At 51.6% G+C, this 19,461-nt stretch overlaps 1 protein-coding gene across 4 annotated transcripts in view; it reads left to right on the forward strand.

Moving 5' to 3' along the window:
• The first annotated feature begins 40 nt into the window (after window positions 1–40).
• The window catches only part of LOC144506257 (serine/threonine-protein kinase A-Raf-like), a 76,374-nt gene continuing 56,953 nt past the window's right edge, over window positions 41–19,461 (forward strand). For 2 of the 4 annotated variants that reach the window (XM_078232121.1, XM_078232118.1), the window contains exon 1: window positions 41–175. The gene's annotated coding sequence lies outside the window, so the exon portion shown is untranslated. Of the gene's footprint in view, window positions 176–18,378; window positions 18,501–19,461 lie in introns of all 4 variants that reach the window. The other 2 variants (XM_078232120.1, XM_078232117.1) reach the window with 2 other exon arrangements.

The following is a 19,461-nucleotide window of genomic DNA, read 5'->3' on the forward strand; positions in this document are numbered from 1 at the left end:
CCCGAACGCGCAGGCGCACCGGCCGCACGGGGCATCATTACGTAGCTGAGGGCTGCGGCCTCGCGATTGGCCGGAGCGACCGTCACGCAGCCGGGGGCAGCCAATGGGAGGCGGGTCCGGGGGGCGGGGCTGCAGCGGGCGGCGAGAGGAGGCCAAGATGGCGCAGGTTAATTAGGTGAGTGACAGAGGGAGGGAGGAGGGGGTGAGGATCCGCTCCTGGGGGGGGGGGGGGGGGGGGGGGGGGGGCAAGAATCCCCCCGGGAGGGGGAGGAGGACCCGCCCGGGATCCGGCAGCGACAGGATACATCCAGTGACAACAGCCGCCAGGGTCACCCTCTCCCCCCAGGGTCAACCCCCCCCCCCCCTCAGCTCACCACCACCTCCTGAGGGGCAATTAGGGATGGACAATAAGTGCTGGAGTAGCCATGATGCCCGTGTCCCATCAATTAATTTTTTAAAAATCCGGCCCCAGAGACAGCCCCCGCCCCTCCCATCCCAGAGTCAACCCCTCTAATCCCGGAGTCAACCCCCCCCCCCCTCAAGCCTGGAGTCACCCCCCCCCCCCCCCCCGCAATCCCGGAGTCAACCCCCCCCCAATCCCGGAGTCAACCCCCCCACCCAACAATCCCGGATTAATCCCTCCCCCACAATCCCAGAGTCAACCCCCAATCCCAGAGTCAACACCCCAAATCCTGGAGTCAAACCCCCCAAATCCGGAGTCAAACCCTCCCAATCCCAGAGTCACTGTATAACACTGGGGTTCAGTACTGGTGGGGAGAGTCTGTCACTGTATAACACTGGGGTACAGTACTGGTGGGGACGGGTCTGTCACTGTATAAAACTGGGGTACAGTACTGGTGGCGACGGGTCTGTCGCTGTATAACACTGGGGTACAGTACTGGTGGGGACGGGTCTGTCACTGTATAACACTGGGGTACAGTACTGGTGGGGACGGGTCTGTCACTGTATAACACTGGGGTACAGTACTGGTGGGGACGGGTCTGTCACTGTATAACACACAGGTATAGTACTGATGGGGATGGGTCTGTCACTGTATAACACTGGGGAACAGTACTGGTGGGTACGGGTCTGTCACTATAACACTGTGGAACAGTACTGCTGGGGACAGGTCTGTCACTGTATAACACTGGGGTACAGTACTGGTGGGGACGGGTCTGTCACTGTATAACACTGGGGTACAGTACTGGTGGGGACGGGTCTGTCACTGTATAACACTGGGGTACAGTACTGGTGGGGACGGGTCTGTCACTGTATAACACTGGGGTACAGTGCAGACCGGGTTGGGTCCGTATGAAACACTGGGGAACATTAATGTTGGTGATGGATCTGTTGGTGTATTACTCTGGGGTACATTACTGTGGGGACAGGTCTGTCACTGTATAACACTGCAGTGCAGTACTGGTATGATCGGATTAGTCAATGTATGTCACTGGGGTGCAGTACTTGTGCGGACGGGTCTGTCGCGATAATACTGCAGATTCCGAGGTCTGTAAGTGTAAAACGCTGGTTTGCAGCTCTGATGGGGATGTCTCTGTCACTCTGACACCCGGGTACATAGTCCTGGCAATGTGACACTGGAATACAGTATTGGTATGGACGGGTCTGTTACTGTGTAACACAGGGGTACAGTACTGGTGGGGACGCGTCTGTCACTGTATAACACTGGGGTACAGTATTGGTATGGACGGGTCTGTCACTGTATAACACTGGGGTACAGTACTTGTGCGGACGGGTCTGTCACTGTATAACACTGGGGTACAGTATTGGTATGGACGGGTCTGTCACTGTATAACACTGGGGTACAGTACTGGTGGGGACGGGTCTGTCACTGTATAACACTGGGGAACAGTACTGGTGGGAACGGGTCTGTCACTGTATAACACTGGGGAACAGTACTGGTGAGGATGGGTCTGTCCCTGTATAACACTGGGGCACAGGACTGGTGGGGACGGGTCTGTCACTGTATAACACTGGGTTACAGTACTGGTGGGGTCGGGTCTGTCACTGCATAACACTGGGTTACAGTACTGGTTGGGATGGGTCTGTCCCTGTATAACACTGGGGCACAGGACTGGTGGGGACGGGTCTGTCACTGTATAACACGGGTACAGTACTGGTGGGGACGGGTCTGTCACTGTATAACATTGGGGAACAGTACTGGTGGGGATGGGTCTGTTGCTGTATAACACTGGGGCACAGGACTGGTGGGGACGGGTCTGTCACTGTATAACACTGGGGTACAGTACTGGTGGGGACGGGTCTGTCACTGTATAACACTGGGGAACAGTACTGGTGGGAACGGGTCTGTCACTGTACAACACTGGGGAACAGTACTGGTGAGGATGGGTCTGTCCCTGTATAACACTGGGGTACAGTACTGGTGGGGATGGGTCTGTCACTGTATAACACTGGGGTACAGTACTGGTGGGGACGGGTCTGTCACTGTATAACACTGGGGCACAGGACTGGTGGGGACGGGTCTGTCACTGTATAACACTGGGTTACAGTACTGGTGGGGTCGGGTCTGTCACTGCATAACACTGGGTTACAGTACTGGTGGGGACGTGTCTGTCACTGTATAACACTGGGTTATAGTACTGGTGGGGACGGGTCTGTCACTGTATTACACGGGTACAGTACTGGTGGGGTTGGGTCTGGCACTGTATCACACTGGGGTACAGTACTGGTGGGGACAGGTCTGTCACTGTATAACACTGGCGTACAGTACCGGTGGGGAAGGGTCTGACACTGTATAACACTGAGGTATAGTACTGGTGGGGACGGGTCTGTCACTGTATAACACTGGGGTACAGTACTGGTGGGGACGGGTCTGTCACTGTATAACACTGGGGTACAGTACTGGTGGGGACGGTCTGTTACTGTATATAACACGGGTACATTACTGGTGGGGATGGGTCTGTCACTGTATAACACTGGGGTACAGTACTGGTGGGGACGAGTCTGTCACTGTATAACACTGGGGAACAGTACTGGTGGGGATAGATCTGTCACTGTATAACACTGGGGAACAGTACTGGTGGGGATAGATCTGTCACTGTATAACACTGGGTTACAGTACTGGTGGGGATGGGTCTGTCACTGTATAACACTGGGGTACAGTACTGGCGGGGACGGGTCTGTCACTGTCTAACACTGAGGTATAGTACTGGTGGTGATGGGTCTGTCACTGTATAACAGTGGGGTACAGTACTGGTGGGGACGGGTCTGTCACTGTATAATACTGGGGTACAGTACTGGTGGGGACGGGCTTGTCGCGATAATACTGCAGATTCAGAGGGTCTGTCAGTGTAAAACGCTGGTTTGCAGCTCTGATGGGGATGTCTCTGTCTCTCTGACACCCGGGTACATAGTCGTGGCAATGTGACACTGGAATACAGTATTGGTATGGACGGGTCTGTTACTGTGTAACACTGGGGAACAGTACTGGTGGGGTCGGGTCTGTCACTGGATAACACTGGGGAACAGTACTGGTGGGGTCGGGTCTGTCACTGGATAACACTGGGGTACAGTACTGCTGTGGATGGATCTGTCACTGTATAACATTGGGTTACAGTACTGGTGGGGATGGGTCTGTCACTGTATAACACTGGGGTACAGTACTGGTTGGGATGAGACTGTCACTGTATAACACTGGGGTGCAGTACTGGTGGGTACGGGTCTGTCACTATAACACTGTGGAACAGTACTGGTGGGGACAGGTCTGTCACTGTATAACACTGGGGTACAGTACTGGTGGGGACGGGTCTGTCACTGTATAACACTGGGGTACAGTACTGGTGGGGTTGGGTCTGTCACTGTAAAACACGGGTACAGTACTGGTGGGGATGGGTCTGTCACTGTATAACACTGGGGTACAGTACTGGTGGGGACAGGTCTGTCACTGTATAACACTGGGGTACAGTACTGGTGGGGATGGGTCTGTCACTGTATAACACTGGGGTACAGTACTGGTGGGGACGGGTCTGTCACTATCACACTGGGGTACAGTACTGGTGGGGATGGGTCTGTCACTGTATAACACTGGGGTACAGTACTGGTGGGGACGGGTCTGTCATTGTATATAACACGGGTTCAGTACTGGTGGGGACGGGTCTGTCACTGTATAACACTGCGGTACAGCACTGGTTGGGATGAGTCTGTCACTGTATAACACTGGGGTGCAGTACTGGTGGGGACGGGTCTGTCACTGTATAACACTGGGGTACTGTACTGGTGGGGACCGGTCTGTCACTGTATAACACTGGGGTACAGTACTGGTGGGGATGGGTCTGTCACTGTTTAACACTGGGGTACAGTACTGGTGGGGACGGGTCTGTCACTGTATAACACTGAGGTATAGTACTGGTGGGGATGGGTCTGTCACTGTATATAACACGGGTACAGTACTGGTGGGGTTGGGTCTGTCACTGTAAAACACGGGTACAGTACTGGTGGGGATGGGTCTGTCACTGTATAACACTGGGGTACAGTACTGGTGGGGACGGGTCTGTCACTGTATAACACTGAGGTATAGTACTGGTGGGGATGGGTCTGGCATTGTATCACACTGGGGTACAGTACTGGTGGGGATGGGTCTGGTCACTGTATAACACTGGGGTACAGTGCTGGTGGGGACGGGTCTGTCACTGTATAACACTGGGGTACAGTGCTGGTGCGGATGGGACTGTCACTGAATAACACTGGGGTACAGTACTGGTGGGGAAGGATCTGACACTGTATAACACTGGGGTACAGTACTGGTGGGGACGGTTCTGATACGGTATAACACTGGGGTACAGTACTGGTGGGGACGGGTCTGTCACTGTATAACAGTGGGGTACAGTACTGGTGGGGATGGGTCTGTCACTGTATCACACTGGGGTACAGTACTGGTGGGGACGGTCTGTCGCTGTATAACACTGGGGTACAGTACTGCTGTGGATGGATCTGTCACTGTATAACATTGGGTTACAATACTGGTGGGGATGGGTCTGTCACTGTATATAACACGGGTTCAGTACTGGTGGGGATGGGTCTGTCACTGTATAACACTGGGGTACAGTACTGGTTGGGATGGGTCTGTCACTGTATAACACTGGGGTACAGTACTGGTGGGGACGGGTCTGTCACTGTATAACACACAGGTATAGTACTGATGGGGATGGGTCTGTCACTGTATAACACTGGGGAACAGTACTGGTGGGTACGGGTCTGTCACTATAACACTGTGGAACAGTACTGCTGGGGACAGGTCTGTCACTGTATAACACTGGGGTACAGTACTGGTGGGGACGGGTCTGTCACTGTATAACACTGGGGTACAGTACTGGTGGGGACGGGTCTGTCACTGTATAACACTGGGGTACAGTACTGGTGGGGACGGGTCTGTCACTGTATAACACTGGGGTACAGTGCAGACCGGGTTGGGTCCGTAACTAACACTGGGGTATATTAATGTTGGTGATGGATCTGTTGGTGTATTACTCTGGGATACATTACTGTGGGGACAGGTCTGTCACTGTATAACACTGCAGTGCAGTACTGGTATGATCGGATTAGTCAATGTATGTCACTGGGGTGCAGTACTTGTGCGGACGGGTCTGTTGCGATAATACTGCAGATTCCGAGGTCTGTAAGTGTAAAACGCTGGTTTGCAGCTCTGATGGGGATGTCTCTGTCACTCTGACACCCGGGTACATAGTCCTGGCAATGTGACACTGGAATACAGTATTGGTATGGACGGGTCTGTTACTGTGTAACACAGGGGTACAGTACTGGTGGGGACGCGTCTGTCACTGTATAACACTGGGGTACAGTATTGGTATGGACGGGTCTGTCACTGTATAACACTGGGGTACAGTACTTGTGCGGACGGGTCTGTCACTGTATAACACTGGGGTACAGTATTGGTATGGACGGGTCTGTCACTGTATAACACTGGGGTACAGTACTGGTGGGGACGGGTCTGTCACTGTATAACACTGGGGAACAGTACTGGTGGGAAGGGTCTGTCACTGTATAACACTGGGGAACAGTACTGGTGAGGATGGGTCTGTCCCTGTATAACACTGGGGCACAGGACTGGTGGGGACGGGTCTGTCACTGTATAACACTGGGTTACAGTACTGGTGGGGTCGGGTCTGTCACTGCATAACACTGGGTTACAGTACTGGTGGGGACGTGTCTGTCACTGTATAACACTGGGTTATAGTACTGGTGGGGACGTGTCTGTCACTGTATAACACTGGGTTATAGTACTGGTGGGGACGGGTCTGTCACTGTATAACACGGGTACAGTACTGGTGGGGACGGGTCTGTCACTGTATAACATTGGGGAACAGTACTGGTGGGGATGGGTCTGTTGCTGTATAACACTGGGGTACAGTACTGGTGGGGATGGGTCTGTCGCTGTATAACACTGGGGTACAGTACTGGTGGGGATGGGTCTGTCGCTGTATAACACTGGGGCACAGGACTGGTGGGGACGGGTCTGTCACTGTATAACACTGGGGTACAGTACTGGTGGGGACGGGTCTGTCACTGTATAACACTGGGGAACAGTACTGGTGGGAACGGGTCTGTCACTGTACAACACTGGGGAACAGTACTGGTGAGGATGGGTCTGTCCCTGTATAACACTGGGGTACAGTACTGGTGGGGATGGGTCTGTCACTGTATAACACTGGGGTACAGTACTGGTGGGGACGGGTCTGTCACTGTATAACACTGGGGCACAGGACTGGTGGGGACGGGTCTGTCACTGTATAACACTGGGTTACAGTACTGGTGGGGTCGGGTCTGTCACTGCATAACACTGGGTTACAGTACTGGTGGGGACGTGTCTGTCACTGTATAACACTGGGTTATAGTACTGGTGGGGACGGGTCTGTCACTGTATTACACGGGTACAGTACTGGTGGGGACGGGTCTGTCACTGTATAACATTGGGGAACAGTACTGGTGGGGACGGGTCTGTCACTGTATAACATTGGGGAACAGTACTGGTGGGGATGGGTCTGTTGCTGTATAACACTGGGGCACAGGACTGGTGGGGACGGGTCTGTCACTGTATAACACTGGGTTGCAGTACTGGTGGCGACGGGTCTGTCACTGTATAACACTGGGGTACAGTACTGGTGGGGACAGGTCTGTCACTGTATAACGCTGGGGTACAGTACTGGTGGGGACGGTCTGTCACTGTATATAACAGGGGTACAGTACTGGTGGCGTTGGGTCTGTCACTGTAAAACACGGGTGTAGTACTGGTGGGGATGCATCTGTCACTGTATAACACTGGGGTACAATACTGGTGGGGATGGGTCTGTCACTGTATAACACAGGTATAGTACTGGTGGGGTTGGGTCTGGCACTGTATCACACTGGGGTACAGTACTGGTGGGGACGGGTCTGTCGCTGTATAACACTGGGGTACAGTACTGGTGGGGACAGGTCTGTCACTGTATAACACTGGCGTACAGTACCGGTGGGGAAGGGTCTGACACTGTATAACACTGAGGTATAGTACTGGTGGGGACGGGTCTGTCACTGTATAACACTGGGATACAGTACTGGTGAGGATGGGTCTGTCACTGTATAACACTAGGATACAGTACTGGTGAGGATGGGTCTGTCACTGTGTAGCACTGGGGTACAGTACTGGTGGGGACAGGTCTGTCACTGTATAACAGTGGGGTACAGTACTGGTGGGGACGGGTCTGTCACTGTATAACACTGGGGTACAGTACTGGTGGGGACGGGTCTGTCACTGTATAACAGTGGGGTACAGTACTGGTGGGGATGGGTCTATCACTATCACACTAGGGTACAGTACTGGTGGGGACGGGTCTGTCACTGTATAACACTGGGGTACAGTACTGGTGGGGACGGGTCTGTCACTGTATAACACTGGGGTACAGTACTCGTGGGGACGGGTCTGTCACTGTATAACACGGGTACAGTACTGGTGGGGTCAGGTCTGTCACTGTATAACACTGGGGTACAGTACTCGTGGGGACGGGTCTGTCACTGTATAACACTGGGGTACAGTACTCATGGGGACGGGTCTGTCACTGTATAACACGGGTACAGTACTGGTGGGGTCAGGTCTGTCACTGTATAACACTGGGGTACAGTACTGGTGGGGACAGGTCTGTCACTGTATAACACTGGGGTACAGTACTGGTGGGGACAGGTCTGTCACTATATAACACTGGGGTACAGTACTGGTGGGGACGGGTCTGTCACTGTATAACACTGGGGTACAGTACCGGTGGGGAAGGGTCTGACACTGTATAACACTGAGGTATAGTACTGTTGGGGACGGGTCTGTCACTGTATAACACTGGGTTACAGTACTGGTGAGGATGGGTCTGTCACTGTATAACACTGGGATACAGTACTGGTGAGGATGGGTCTGTCACTGTGTAGCACTGGGGTACAGTACTGGTGGCGTTGGGTCTGTCACTGTAAAACACGGGTGTCGTACTGGTGGGGATGCATCTGTCACTGTATAACACTAGGATACAGTACTGGTGAGGATGGGTCTGTCACTGTGTAGCACTGGGGTACAGTACTGGTGGGGACGGGTCTGTCACTGTATAACACTGGGGTACAGTACTGGTGGGGACAGGTCTGTCACTGTATAACACGGGTACAGTACTGGTGGGGACGGGTCTGTCACTGTATAACACTGGGGTACAGTACTGGTGGGGACGGGTCTGTCACTGTATAACACTGGGGTACAGTACTGGTGGGGACGGGTCTGTCACTGTATAACACTGGAGTACAGTACTGGTGGGGACGGGTCTGTCACTGTATAACACTGGGGTACAGTACTGGTGGGGACAGGTCTGACACTGTATAACACTGGGGTACAGTACTGGTGGGGACGGGTCTGTCACTGTATAACACTGGGGTACAGTACTGGTGGGGACGGGTCTGTCACTGTATAACACGGGTACAGTACTGGTGGGGACGGGTCTGTCACTGTATAACACTGGGGTACAGTACTGGTGGGGACGGGTCTGTCACTGTATAATAGTGGGGTACAGTACTGGTGGGGACGGGTCTATCACTGTATCACACTAGGGTACAGTACTGGTGGGGACGAGTCTGTCACTGTATAACACTGGGGTACAGTACTCGTGGGGACGGGTCTGTCACTGTATAACACGGGTACAGTACTGGTGGGGTCAGGTCTGTCACTGTATAACACTGGGGTACAGTACTGGTGGGGACAGGTCTGTCACTGTTTAACACTGGGGTACAGTACTGGTGGGGATGGGTCTGTCACTGTATAACACTGGGGTACAGTACTGGTGGGGTCAGGTCTGTCACTGTATAACACTGGGGTACAGTACTGGTGGGGACAGGTCTGTCACTGTATAACACTGGGGTACAGTACTGGTGGGGACGGGTCTGTCACTGTATAACACTGGGGTACAGTACCGGTGGGGAAGGGTCTGACACTGTATAACACTGAGGTATAGTACTGGTGGGGACGGGTCTGTCACTGTATAACACTGGGTTACAGTACTGGTGAGGATGGGTCTGTCACTGTATAACACTGGGATACAGTACTGGTGAGGATGGGTCTGTCACTGTGTAGCACTGGGGTACAGTACTGGTGGGGACGGGTCTGTCACTGTATAACACTGGGGTACAGTACTCGTGGGGACGGGTCAGTCACTGTATAACACGGGTACAGTACTGGTGGGGTCGGGTCTGTCACTGTATAACACTGGGGTACAGTACTGGTGGGGACGGGTCTGTCGCCGTATAACACTGGGGTACAGTACTGGTGGGGACGGGTCTGTCACTGTATAACAGTGGGGTACAGTACTGGTGGGGACGGGTCTGTCTGTGTATAACCGTGGGGTACAGTACTGGTGGGGACGTGTCTGTCACTGTATAACACTGGGGTACAGTACTGGTGGGGACGGGTCTGTCACTGTATAACAGTGGGGTACAGTACTGGTGGGGACGGGTCTGTCACTGTATAACACTGGGGTACAGTACTGGTGGGGACGGGTCTGTCACTGTATAACAGTGGGGTACAGTACTGATGGCGACGGGTCTGTCACTGTATAACAGTGGGGTACAGTACTGGTGGGGACGGGTCTGTCACTGTATAACACTGGGGTACAGTACTGGTGGGGACGGGTCTGTCACTGTATAATACTGGGGTACAGTACTGATGGGGACGGGTCTGTCACTGTATAACAGTGGGGTACAGTACTGGTGGGGACGGGTCTGTCACTGTATAACAGTGGGGTACAGTACTGGTGGGGACGGGTCTGTCACTGTATAACAGTGGGGTATGGTACTGGTGAGGACGGGTCTGTCACTGTATAACAGTGGGGTACAGTACTGGCCGGGACGGGCCCATCACAACATTGTACGTGCGTGCTTTCCATCCCCTGTGCAGTTAATATTAAGGTGTTCACTTTAAAGTAAACCTTACACTCAGATGTGTGTTGTGAACATATTTCCATCATTTTCAATTTTATTATCCTTCTTCCTGGTAATTGTATCTTGCTGAAGGTTTCAGGCAAACTGCTGTGAACCGCATACCTGACAACACAGCTCAGGCCTGTTTGGTTTTGCATCAGAATGTCTATCGCTGGATGAAGCTCGCAGATTTTAGGTATGTCAGCACCGCCTTAGATGCAGAGGAATGTCACCCGTCGAGATGCAGTTGCCTCACTGAATGTACCAGCCTCCCCTATCCTCTCCTTCCATTCTCTCACTTCTTGTCTGATCTTTTCGGAGATCTGCGATCAGTTTATGTGACATAATTTCTGCTCGTCTAAGCACCGTGCTGCCAGGGAATTCTGAGTCGGGGTCAAAATAGATTCCACTCAAATTTTTCACACTCTTCGAGCCAGCTTTCTCGCTTAAACCCAGCCCTTCACAGCGCCCTCCCTGCATCTCTCTCAGGCAGGACCAGAAATTTTTAAAAACGTGTTGCAAATACTCAGCAGCCCAAGCAGCATCTGATGACCTTTCATTTGATCTTCATGCTTTGCCTACCCTGTAGTGTTTGATGGGGACAGTGTAGAGGGAGCTTTACTCTGTATCTAACTCCATGCTGTACCTGTCCTGGGTGTGTTTGATGGGGACAGTGTAGAGGGAGCTTTACTCTGTATCTAACCCCGTGCTGTAGCTGTCCTGGGAGTGTTTGATGGGGACAGTGTAGAGGGAGCTTTGCTCTGTATCTAACCTCGTGCTGTACCTGTCCTGGGAGTGTTTGATGGGGACAGTGTAGAGGGAGCTTCACTCTGTATCTAACCCCGTGCTGTACCTGTCCTGGAAGTGTTTGATGGGGACAGTGTAGAGGGAGCTTTACTCTGTATCTAACCCTGTGCTGTACCTGTCCTGGGAGTGTTTGATGGGAGTCACGATGTGGAGATGCCGGCGTTGGACTGGGGTAAACACAGTAAGAAGTTTAACAACACCAGGTTAAAGTCCAACAGGTTTATTTGGTAGCAAAAGCCACACAACCTTTCGGAGCCCCAAGCCCCTTCTTCAGGTGAGTCCTGAAGAAGGGGCTTGGGGCTCCGAAAGCTTGTGTGGCTTTTGCTACCAAATAAACCTGTTGGACTTTAACCTGGTGTTGTTAAACTTCTTACAGTGTTTGATGGGGACAGTGTCGTGGGAGCTTTATTCTGTATCTAACCCCGTGCTGTACCTGTCCTGGGAGTGTTTGATGGGGACAGTGTAGAGGGAGCTTTACTCTGTATCTAACCCCGTGCTGTACCTGTCCTGGGAGTGTTGATGGGGACAGTGTAGAGGGAGTTTACTCTGTATTTGATCTGACTGATTTATTATTGTCACATGGATTAACATACAGTGAAAAGTATTGTTTCTTGTGCGCTATACAGACAAAACTGTGATCCAACCAGAAAGAATGCTATCTATGGTGCATCGGTAAAAGTTGTGAGAGTCGTAGCTGACATGCTAAATTTCCTTAGTCCTCTGAGAAAGTAGAGGCGTTAGTGGGCTTTCTTAACTATAGTGTCGGCATGGGGGGAGCAGGACAGGTTGTTGGTGATCTGGATACCTAAAAACTTGAAGCCCTCGACCCTTTCTACTTTGTCCCCGTTGATGTAGACAGGGGCATGTTCTCCTTTACGCTTCCTGAAGTCGATGACAATGTCCTTCGTTTTGTTGACATTGAGGGAGAGATTATTGTTGCCGCACCAGTTCACCAGATTCTCTATCTCATTCCTGTACTCTGTCTCATCATTGTTTGAGATCCGACCCACTACGGTGGTGTCGTCAGCAAACTTGGAAATCGAATTGGAGGGAATTTGGCCGCACAGTCATGGGTGTATAAGGGGTTTGGTAGGGGGCTGAGAACACAGCCTTGTGGGGCACCGTTGTTGAGGATGATCGTGGAGGAGGTGTTGTTGCCTATCCTTACTGATTGTGGTCTGTGAGTTAGGAAGTTCAGGATCCAGTCACAGAGGGAGGTGCCAAGGGCACCGAGTTTGGAGATGAGGTTCATGGAAATAATAGTGTTGAAGGCTGAACTGCAGACAATAAATAGTATCGAACCCCGCCCTGTATCTGTCCTGGGAGTGTTTGATGGGCACTGTGTCGAGGGAGATTTACTCTGCATTTAACCCCGTGCCTTATCTGTCTTGGGAGTATTTGATGGGGACAGTGTAGAGGAAGCTTTATTCTGCAACTAACCCCATGCTGAAGCCCAAGACTGGGGTAAACACAGTAAGAATTTTAACAACACCAGGTTAAAGTCCAACAGGTTTATTTGGTAGCAAATGCCAAAAGTAGCAAAAGTGTTCGGTGGGGACAGTGTAGAGGGAGCTTTCCTCTGCATCAAACCCCGTGCTGTACCTGTCCTGGGAGTGTTTGATGGGGACAGTGTCGAGGGAGCTTTACTCTGTATCTAACCCCGTGCTGTACCTGTCCTGGGAGTGTTTGATGGGGACAGTGTAGAGGGAGCTTTACTCTGTATCTAACCCTGTGCTGTACTTGGCCTGGGAGTGTTTGATGGGGACAGTGTAGAGGGAGCTTTACTCTCTTTCTAACCCCATGTTGTACCTGTCCTGGGAGTGTTTGATGGGAGTGTTCCGACGCGCCACAGCGAAATACTGCACCGACCTCCTCAGAAGACAAACATGGGACACAGTGGACAGAGTACCCTTCGTCGTCCAGTACTTCCCCGGAGCGGAGAAGCTACGGCATCTCCTCCGGAGCCTTCAACATGTCATTGATGAAGACGAACATCTCACCAAGGCCATCCCCACACCCCCACTTCTTGCCTTCAAACAACCGCACAACCTCAAACAGACCATTGTCCGCAGCAAACTACCCAGCCTTCAGGAGAACAGTGACCACGACACCACACAACCCTGCCACAGCAACCTCTGCAAGACGTGCCGGATCATCGACACGGATGTCATTATCTCACGTGAGAACACCATCCACCAGGTACACGGTACCTACTCTTGCAACTCGGCCAACGTTGTCTACCTGATACGCTGCAGGAAAGGATGTCCCGAGGCATGGTACATTGGGGAGACCATGCAGACACTATGACAACGGATGAATGAACACCGCTCGACAATCACCAGGCAAGACTGTTCTCTTCCTGTGGGGGAGCACTTCAGCGGTCACAGGCATTCAGCCTCTGATCTTCGGGTAAGCGTTCTCCAAGGCGGCCTTCACGACACACGACAGCGCAGAGTCGCTGAGCAGAAACTGATAGCCAAGTTCCGCACACATGAGGACGGCCTAAACCGGGATGTTGGGTTTATGTCACACTATCAGCTTGCCTCCTGGACTTGCAGAATCTCACTGGCTGTCCTGTCTGGAGACAATACACGTCTCTTTAACCTGTGCTTAATGCTCCCTCCACTCACATTGTCTGGATCTTTAAGACCTGGTTGGCTGTAGAGATTCGCATTCTAATCAGTATTCTGTCACTTGATTTTGTGTCTCTGTATGCCCTGTTTGAGAGCCGATTTCCACTCCATCTGACGAAGGAGCAGCGCTCCGAAAGCTAATGGCATTTGCTACCAAATAAGCCTGTTGGACTTTAACCTGCTGTTGTTAAAACTCTTACTGTGTTTACCCCAGTCCAACACTGGCATCTCCACATCGTGTTTGATAGGGACAGTGTAAGGGGAGATTTACTCTGTATCTAACCCCATGCTGTACCTGTTCTGGGAGTGTTTGATGGGGACAGTGAAGAGGGAGCTTTACTCTGTATCTAACCCCGTGCTGTACCTGTTCTGGGAGTGTTTGATGGGGACAGTGAAGAGGGAGCTTTACTCTGTATCTAACCCCGTGCTGTACCTGTTCTGGGAGTGTTTGATGGGGACAGTGAAGAGGGAGCTTTACTCTGTATCTAACCCCGTGCTGCACCTGTCCTGGGAGAGTTTGATAGGGACAGTGTAGAAGGCGTTTTACTCTGTATCTAACCCCGTGTTGCACCTGTCCTGGAAGTGTTTGATGGGGACAGTGTAGAGGGAGCTTTACTCTGTATCTAACCCCGTGCTGTACCTGTCCTGGGAGTGTTTGATGGGGTGGAGATGCCGGCGTTGGACTGGGGTAAACACAGTAAGAAGTTTAACAACACCAGGTTAAAATCCAACAGGTTTATTTGGTAGCAAAAGCCACACAAGCTTTCGGAGCTCTAAGCCCCTTCTTCAGGTGAGTGGGAATTCTGTTCACAAACAGAGCTTATAAAGACACAGACTCAATTTACATGAATAATGGTTGGAATGCAAATACTTACAACTAATCAAGTCTTTAAGAGACGAAACAATGTGAGTGGAGAGAGCATCAAGACAGGCTAAAAAGATGTGTATTGTCTCCAGACAAGACAGCTAGTGAAACTCTGCAGGTCCACGCAACTGTGGGAGTTACAAATAGTGTGACATGAACCCAATATCCCGGTTGAGGCCGTCCTTGTGTGTGCGGAACTTGGCTATCAGTTTCTGCTCAGCGACTCTGCGCTGTCGTGTGTCGCGAAGGCCGCCTTGGAGAACGCTTACCCGAATATCAGAGGCCGAATTGCCGAATCAGAGGTCACGGGCATTCGGCCTCTGATATTCGGGTAAGCGTTCTCCAAGGCGGCCTTCGCGACACACGACAGCGCAGAGTCGCTGAGCAGAAACTGATAGCCAAGTTCCGCACACACAAGGACGGCCTCAACCGGGATATTGGGTTCATGTCACACTATTTGTAACTCCCACAGTTGCGTGGACCTGCAGAGTTTCACTAGCTGTCTTGTCTGGAGACAATACACATCTTTTTAGCCTGTCTTGATGCTCTCTCCACTCACATTGTTTCGTCTCTTAAAGACTTGATTAGTTGTAAGTATTTGCATTCCAACCATTATTCATGTAAATTGAGTCTGTGTCTTTATAAGCTCTGTTTGTGAACAGAATTCCCACTCACCTGAAGAAGGGGCTTGCAGCTCCGAAAGCTTGTGTGGCTTTTGCTACCAAATAAACCTGTTGGACTTTAACCTGGTGTTGTTAAACTTCTTACAGTGTTTGATGGGGACAGTGTAGAGGGAGCTTTACTCTATATCTAACCCCGTGCTGTACCTGTCCTGGGAGTGTTTGATGGGGACAGTGTAGAGGGAGCTTTACTCTGTATTTGTTTTGATTGATTTATTATTGTCACATGTATTAACATACAGTGAAAAGTATTGATTCTTGTGCGCTTTCCAGACAAAACATACTGTTCATAGATAAGGAAACGAGAGAATGTAGTGTTACAGTCATAGCTAGGGTGTAGAGAAAGATCAACTTAATGCAAGGTAAGTCCATTCCAAAGTCTGACAATAGCAGGGAAGAAGCTGTTCTTGAGTCGGTTGGTAGGTGACCTCAGACTTTTGTATCTTTTTCCTGAAGGAAGAAGATGGAAGAGAGAATGTTCGGGGTGCGTGGGGTCCTTGATTATGCCGGCTGCTTTGCCGAGGCAGCGCAAAGTGTAGACAGAGTCAATGGACGGGAGGCTGGTTTGCGTGATGGATTGGGCTGCATTCACGACCTTTTATAATTCCTTGTGGTTTTGGGCAGAGCCGGAGCCATACCAAGCTGTGATACAACCAGAAAGAATGCTTTCTATGGTGCCTCTGTAAAAGTTGTGAGAGTCGTAGCTGACATGCCGAATTTCCTTAGTCTCCTGAGAAAGTAGAGGCGTTGATGGGCTTTCTTAACTTTAGTGTCGCCATGGGGGGACCAGGACAGGTTGTTGGTGATCTGGACACTTAAAAACCTGAAGCTCTCGACCATTTCTACTTCGTCCCCGTTGATGTAGACAGGGGCATGTTCTCCTTTACGCTTCCTGAAGTCAGTGACAATCTCCTTTGTTTTGTTGACATTGAGGGAGAGATTATTGTTGCCGCACCAGTTCACCAGATTCTCTATCCCATTCCTGTACTCTGTCTCGTCATTGTTTGAGATCCGACCCATTACGTTGGTGTCGTCAGCAAACTTGAAAATCAAATTGGAGGGGAATTTGACCGCACAGTCATAGGAATATAAAGAGTATAGTGAGGGGCTGAGAACATAGCCTTGTGGGCACCGGTGTTGAGGATGATCATGGAAGAGGTGTTGTTGCCTATCCTTACTGATTGTAGTCTGTGGGTTAGGAAATTCAGGATCCAGTCGCAGAGGGAAGTGCCAAGACCCAGGCCACGGAGTTTGGAGATGAGTTTCGTGGGAATAATAGTGTTGAAGGCTAAGCTGCAGACAATAAATAGTATCTAACCCTGCCCTGTATCTGTCCTGGGAGTGTTCGATGGGCACTTTAGTGAGGAAGATTTACTCTGCATTTAACCCTGTCCTCCCAATCAAACACTCCCAGGACAGGTCAGGCCTGTCCTGGGAGCTTTTGATTGGGACATTGTGGAATAAGCTTTACTCTGTATCTAACCCTGTGCTGTAACTGTCCTGGGAGTGTTTGATGGGGACAGTGTAGAGGGAGCTTTACTCTGTATCTAACCCCGTGCTGTCCCTGTCCTGGGAGTGTTTGATGGGGGACAGTGTAGAGGGAGCTTTACTCTGTATCTAACCCCGCGCTGTACCTGTCCTGGGAGTGTTTGATGGGGACAGTGTAGAGGGAGATTTACTCTGTATCTAACCCCGCGCTGTACCTGTCCTGGGAGTGTTTGGTGGGGACAGTGTAGAGGGAGCTTTACTCTGTATCTAACCCCGTGCTGTACCTGTCCTGGGAGTGTTTGATGGGGACAGTGTAGAGGGAGCTTTACTCTGTATCTAACCCCGTGCTGTACCTGTCCTGGGAGTGTTTGATGGGGGACAGTGTAGAGGGAGATTTACTCTGTATCTAACCCCGTGCTGTACCTGTCCTGGGAGTGTTTGGTGGGGACAGTGTAGAGGGAGCTTTACTCTGTATCTAACCCCGTGCTGTACCTGTCCTGGGAGTGTTTGATGGGGACAGTGTAGAGGGAGCTTTACTCTGTATCTAACCCTGCGCTGTACCTGTCCTGGGAGTGTTTGGTGGGGACAGTGTAGAGGGAGCTTTACTCTGTATCCAACCCCGTGCTGTACCTGTCCTGGGAGTGTTTGGTGGGGACAGTGTAGAGGGAGCTTTACTCTGTATCCAACCCCGTGCTGTACCTGTCCTGGGAGTGTTTGATGGGGACAGTGGAGAGGGAGCTTTACTCTGTATCTAACCCCGTGCTGTACCTGTCCTGGGAGTGTTTGATGGGGACAGTGCAGAGGGAGCTTTACTCTGTATCTAACCCCGTGCTGTACCTGTCCTGGGAGTGTTTGATGGGGGACAGTGGAGGGAGTTTTACTCTGTGTCTAACCCCGTGCTGTACCTGTCCCGGGAAACTGTGATGTCTGAGTGAACACTACTGTTTGAAGTATCTCCTGTAAATCACATTCCTCAGCCTCGATACGGAAGGCTCCCACAGCTGCCCGAGTTTAGTTCCCCTGTGTCCCACCGTGCCCATTCCCGCCTCGCTCTCAAATTAGAATTGCTTTTGTGAAATTGGCGGTCACTTTTCTGAGCCTGCCTCGGACCAGCTCCCCAGGAAATGGAAGAGTTGCATCTCCCTAGCGCCTTTGCCAACCCCGGCGGTGTCCCGGAGTAGTTCACAGTTGTTGCGGAGCCTTCGCCGTGTTGTACAGTTGGGCTGAGGCAGCTGGGATCCCACGGCAATCTGTAAAATGATGGGATTATCAAGTTTAGTCACGGTTTGAGGGGGGGGGGGGTGCTGTTTGGACAAAGGGAGGGAGATCTGGAGTTGAGCTCCAATCAAGCTTGGGCAGTCTTGTGTCGAGTCCGAACTCCGGTTCCCGTTAACGAGCCTCCCTTGTTTTTCCCCGCCTCCCCTCCCCGTTCCAGGAAGCTGCGATTTCCCCAGCCCCAGTGGTCAAGTCGGCATCGTTCGTTCCGGAGTGAAAGAGGTCGTGGAGTTTCCCTCACGGGCTGCCTGCTGTCGATACCATTCCCTTTGCTTTCTGCCGGTAAAGACCCCTCCCCACTCAGTTTCCTGAACGGGACGGCAGGGGCGGGCGGTTGTGAGGCGCAGTTTTTCTCGTGTGCCCTGGGTTAGTTATATCCGAAAGGAGTTTTCACTTGTGCAGTCCCTTATCCTCTCCTCAGGACAGCCCAAAGCTGCGTCTATTTGAAATGCGCTCGATGCCAAAGTGTTGGCAGCAGCCAAACTGCGCACAGCAAGATCCCATAATGCAATCATGACCAAACGGCGATTTGTTTTGTATCTAACTTTGTCCCTGGACAATGGCGAGGGAGCCCCAGACCTCAAGCAGTGCCCACACCACCCCTCCCCACTCCCGGTCTGTGCCCCACACACACGTTTTCTGATTGTGGCCAATGAATCTGTTGCAGCCCCTCATGGGACTTCGTTTAACATCTTGTATGAAAGGGCAGTACGTAAAAGGGGCGGCACGGTAGCACAGTGGTTAGCACTGCTGCTTCACAGCTCCAGGGACCTGGGTTCGATTCCCGGCTCGGGTCACTGTCTGTGTGGAGTTTGCACATTCTCCTCGTGTCTGCGTGGGTTTCCTCCGGGTGCTCCGGTTTCCTCCCACAGTCCAAAGATGTGCGGGTTAGGTTGATTGGCCATGATAAAATTGCCCCTTAGTTTCCTGAGATGCGTAGGTTAGAGGGATTAGTGGATAAAATATGTAGGGGTATGGGGGTAGGGCCTGGGTGGGATTGTGGTCGGTGCAGACTCGATGAGCCGAATGGCCTCTTTCTGCACTGTAGGGTTTCTATGATTTCTATGCGTCCAGTAGTGCAGCTCTGGAAGTGCTAGCCTTGTATACGTGAGGCATTGTTGTATTGTACATCAGATCTGGTACAGGCGAGGGATTATTGTACTGTACACTGGGTGTGGTACAGGCGAGGGGTTATTGTACTGTACACTGGGTGTGGTACAAGCGAGGTGTTATTGTACTGCAC

The sequence above is a fragment of the Mustelus asterias genome, chromosome 17 (genome assembly GCF_964213995.1).
Source record: "Mustelus asterias chromosome 17, sMusAst1.hap1.1, whole genome shotgun sequence".
NCBI classification, from domain to species: Eukaryota; Metazoa; Chordata; class Chondrichthyes; order Carcharhiniformes; family Triakidae; genus Mustelus; species Mustelus asterias.